This window comes from Bidens hawaiensis, unplaced genomic scaffold (genome assembly GCF_021521415.1).
Source record: "Bidens hawaiensis isolate Kalapana, Puna unplaced genomic scaffold, B.hawaiensis_p1.1 tig00024052_1, whole genome shotgun sequence".
NCBI classification, from domain to species: Eukaryota; Viridiplantae; Streptophyta; class Magnoliopsida; order Asterales; family Asteraceae; genus Bidens; species Bidens hawaiensis.
The window spans coordinates 52,213-57,891 of record NW_027493794.1 but is presented as its reverse complement, the minus strand read 5'-3'; positions in this window follow the sequence as shown (position 1 = coordinate 57,891).

Here is a 5,679-nt window from a genome sequence, read left to right as displayed (position 1 = left end):
CATTTGTTCTGAAGCTAAGATGAAGAAACACTTATAGAGACCTTAGTTGATGAAATAAAGGATAATTGTGTACTATTATTATTTTGGTAATTTGTTAAACTTTGTGTACTTTATTGAAATTATGTAATAGATAAATAATTAGATATTGCCATATTTAAATTGTATGATAGTACCTTGTGAGCTGTGAACCAACGGTTTGCACCCCGACATTTCCGCCTTAGGTTGGGGTGTGACAACTACACCATCTATTTAGTTTTTTATAGGGTTCACCCTATATTTTTAAGTGTTTAAAATTTCAAACTTGAGGGTTTTAGTGAACCCTATGGCACTATGTAAGTCCGCCCGCACGGGTGGTGATGTAGGGGCATGCTCTTTTAGTTCCCTTATAATGCTTCATTTTGCATGACTTAAATGCAAACGTAAAGATAGGAAAGTAGATTGACTTTTTAATTTAATTGTGACAGTATAAATACTATTCCACTAAAATGTGTATTTTAACACTTTATAAACTTTAATGTGCTATTTTAATGGTTTAATAGATTTAATGTGTTATTTTAACGGATTATTTTTAGAATCACATACAAATAACTTTTAATGTGAGAAGTCTAAAAGGCATTATGTAGGATACGGTATGTAGAATTAACAGGTGAATGGATTGGACCACAATGAATAAATGAAAACAGTAAAAGGTGTTCGGTTGGTTGATGAAATTGAATCATCCATTACGTAAGAAATCTCATTCCATCTAGTATATCAAAACCATTCTATAGCCCAGAGGCGGATATACATATATCCAGGGGTAACCCGGGTTGCCCTCAACTTTCGTTGCGTAGTACAAAATTTTATTTACTTTTTAGGGTTTTATATATCGGGATACCCCTGAGCAAACGTCGTTGTATAAAGAGAGAAGGTGAGAATTTTTTTCTTGCGATGCATAGTTGCAGGTTTAGCCTAGTAGAAAGAAGATGATAATGAATAAGATAGGTTTTTTTTTATTATTATTTTAAGTTCTTTCAGGTAAATAGAAAATTAAAAACTGCAAGTACTACCACTTTTGTCCTTTTCTTTGATTTGTTATTAGTTAAAAACATAAAATATTTTAAACTGATAATATAGGAAAAGTTCATCCAGATTTTGGATTTTTTTTTATTATGTATTTAAAGATTTATTAGTATATTAAATTTAGTTGATCATATTTGCTTTAATTTTTATTTTATTGTTTTATTAATATATATTCTTAGTAAAAATGTTATCACAATGTAATATAAATAAATATATATTATGCTATTGTTGGTAAAAAAAATTTGTTTTAGCCATACTTTGACACATATTTTTTGTTACTATCTTGTAACTTTAAAATATTGTGGCTTCTATACTTTGAAATATGTTACAATATGCTTATTTTTATCTACGTATCAATGTAAATTTTATTCAAAAAAATCCACTCTACATTTCGACATAAATTCTATTCAAAATGAGTTGGGCCAAATAGGATGTTATAAACAACTAGAGTCATTAAACGTTAAACCCAATTAAAAATTCGGGAAATAAAAAAAAGTAAGGGCCCACTGTTCCACATACTCGTATAGGGCCCGATGACTTTTTTAAGTCTCATAAATGATCCTGTATAAACGTACGGTAAAAAAAAATAGGTTACTCCTGATTTTTTTTTATATTCGCCACTGCTATAGCTACTTTCTATTTTTTTATTCTAATCATTCTTTTCATGTTTTCTTGAGACCACCACCACACCTGAAAGTTGTTTGTAACATATACCTCCCCTATGTTTTTCAACTATAAATAGATGTGCTGTAACATTAACTGTAATAAATGTTTGTATATACTATAAACTGATCCCATATTTGTTAATTTAAATCATTGTGATTTATGTAAATGAGAATTTTTTTTTTATTTGAACACACGTAACTACAATTTATTTTTGATAGAACTATAGAAATTGTCATTTATGTTTATATCCAATTTTGCGTCTTTTGAAAGGTCTTTTTACGAACTAGGCCGCATTTATTTTTTGATAGAATTAAAGAAATTTATTTTTGATAGAATTATGGAATTATAGAAATTCTCCTTCGCAATCCTAAAGTTATATTTTTATATGGAAGAAAAAACCTAAAATTCGTGTCTTTTTACGAACTAGGCTGCAAATTGTGCTCATAGGACCACAACTTGCAGCCTCCTCATCCAAAAATGTTTGATCAGCGCACCTGCTTGCGGCCTCTCTTACCAGACAGGACCACAAATTGCACCCCAGATAGTGAAACTTGTGGCTTGTCTGGTCTTCTTTATTTTTCTTACATATTTTGACTACCGGCCTCGTTCATCTTCATATTAGCTATCGAGTATCGTCCCAATAGCTTCCATTAAGCTCCTTTAACTCCATTAAGCACCGAACACCTACGATAATAAAAGATCTCAAAATAATCGTGTTCAATACATATAAATAGCTAAAACATTTGATATTAAACCTTAAAAACACATTATTTTACCCAATTATCACTTCCCCATACTTAACCTTTGCTTACCCTCAAGCAAATCATCATGAAACACATACACCTCGATCGATGATTCATCAATTATCATCATTAACACTAGTAAGGTATAAGGTCACAACCAATTCCCAATATTGACACTTTGAATATTGATAACCCACCGAACAATTTAATAATGCATTTAAAAACAATGAAATCACCCAAACAGATGTTCTTCGTTTCCGGTTGATGCACACATGATCAAGCCACTCACATATATATCTCTCCACTCGGTTTAATATCTGGGCCAGCAAAAATTGTGTTAGTATCTCTCTACCCTCTATACCAAGTATGAACACAAAGTAATAAGCTTGCGAGCCAGTCATATCTCTACCCATTAACCACCGGTTGCATAAGAATAGGACCAAGGGTTTTGTTGTGGCTTAGGTTCGGGTAGGGAATACGATTTACTTAGTGACTTATGGTGGATAAAACCCAATTTATTTAACCAACTAAACAAACAATCAAAACCACTAACTAACTGTTATTTACAATCAAAACTAACTTTAAACACTAACTCTTTTTGAGTTTTTTTTATTTTCAACATTTTTTTCTTTCTTTATCATGTTTTTCCCTTTTTTTATTTTTTTAGCATAAGATAAACTAAGACATCAATAATTGTGTATTATGCTCTACCAACGGACTATATACAACTCTAATATACTGGATTTCATCACACAAGATTTAAATAAAAGGTTAAGATTGACAAGGCTTGTAATTTAGGGTTTAGCAATCAAAAGGGAAAAAGACACAAACTTGGCTCCTAGGGGATAGTGTAGGCTAGGGAGTATTTGTCACACCCCAACCTACGACAGAGCATGCCGGAGCTCGACATAATTTGTATCATAGCTCAAAAGAATCTAATTAAATTACATGTGTCAATATCTAAATTATTCATTTCATATATCAAGTACGCAAAGCACAAACATTGTCTCAAAGGGAATAGTATTACAATCAAAGACTTAAAATAAATTGTTCTTCATTCATCTTTTCGACCTAAGGTGTCATCTAAACTTTATCACTTGTTTCATCCCATAAAGCTACTTGCGTCATACGTGAAAATAGATAGGGTTGTCAACATAAAGTTGTGCAAGTAATCACAATTTTGTATATAATAATATCGAAAATGAAAATTCGTTTAGGTAAATATGAACTACATCACTTAATATAACAAAAATATAAAATGGCCATTTCTCCTGTCCCAAACGGTCGAGTTTCTCTGGCGACGTATGATTATACTAATAAGGATGAGATACCAACAACCATAATTTAAAGATAAACACATAGTCATATTCACATGTATTAACTAATTGAGCAATTGCATATCTACGGAAATAGTGGAATTGTAGTGAAAATTTTAATCTATTTAACTTGTGAAACGCATAAAGGCCCCAAAATGTAAAACGGTAAAAGGGGGGGTTATTACTCACCTTAAAGAGTGGAATAAGTGAAGACGAGTCCGTAATAAAAATTAAATAGAAACAGTTGAGCTCGGGATACGTAGGCAAGGGTTCCTAATTGTTAACAGCAATATTAATTAATTATAATAACAAGACTTATGGTGGATTTGAGATTAATCGGGTTTTAAGTAAGATTGAAATCAAAATCTTCTTAGCTTAATTATCATACTTATTGTGGTTATTATTATTATTAAATTTTATGTTTGCTTTTTAATAAAAAATAAGATTATATATAATTATACATATATATATATATTAATGTAGAAGTTACATGATAAATTATTTTGAGCATCAATAGGTTATTAATACGGCTCATTAAGCGAGTGGTAAAAAGAATATTAGTTCCTTAATCTTTATATTATACATGTATATACGTAATTTATTAAAGAATTAAAAATAAAAACAAGAAAAATAATACAAAACCGGGTAAGTGGGGTTTGAATGTTCAATTTTTTTATAATTATATTTATGAAGTGTATACATATATAATAGCCATAATATCTTAAAGAAAAAGTTTTAAAAAAATATAAATACAATGGGCAACTCGAACCCGCACCCCAGGCTGGTTCTTGGCATTAAATAAGTATGCGCTGGCCAATAGGCAAGCATTGTGTTGGCCATCAGGCCAGCGCTTTAACTTGATTAAGAGATGGGTATGGAAATTGATAAGTAAGCAATCCTGTTCTTCTCCAAAACTCGAATGCAAACCCTAGTGATCAATTCAATGTAATTGTTTGTTGTTGATTAAAATTAGGTTAGGATTTTGATTAATTAGTTAAAAACGCACTCAAAGCATAAATTATTATCGATTTGGAGGACGAATAGATAGGGAACGACGAACTAGGGCTTGCAGCTCTAACCCGAACTCAAAACAGATCTTGACGGCTTTGTATGGTGAAATTAGGTTAGGGCTTAGGGTCGTCTGGTACTAAGAATGGCTATGGGCGAGTTCAGTTGAATTTTAATCTTGTATTTATAGCGTATTAAGGTCGAAATAATCGTGATTTGTTATGGTTATGATTATGAATCAATTTGCTGTAAAATACCAGTTTTAGAGTGTCAGTGGAATACGATTAAGGTAAAGAACGATTTGGAAATGCCAATTTCCTTGATTAATTAGTGAATTGAGGAGCAAGAAAGAGTGGTAGGGGGTGTCGGCGGCAGGAGAGGGAGAAGGTAAGAGGGAAAATGGTTTTGGTAATATTTGCAGATAAGTCCTTGGACGTTAGGGTTGGGTGCACAAGAGGTTTAAAGTTTGATGGAGGGGTATGTTATGCATTTTATCATAGTTATTAGAAACAATAAAAAAAATAAGTAAATAAAATACACACAAATTACTTGAATAATACGGATTGCATTTGGAAATTTAATTTATTACAATTCGGTTAGGCAAAAATACAAGTACAAGGAAAATGAAAAATCCGAAATGTACAGCATTTCCTACTTTTGGAAATTTCATCCCGAAATTAGAGATTAAGCAGGAACGAAGAGGTGCGGGTACTTAGTTTTCATTTGGTCTTCCCACTCCTAAGTGAACTCGGGGCCACATCTAGAATCCCAATGAACTTTGACAAGTGGAATACGGCTACGCTTGGTTTTTTTATCCATACGATCCATGATTGCAACAGGTTTCTCGATAGCGCGCGTAGATTCATCAATTTGACGTCGAAGGG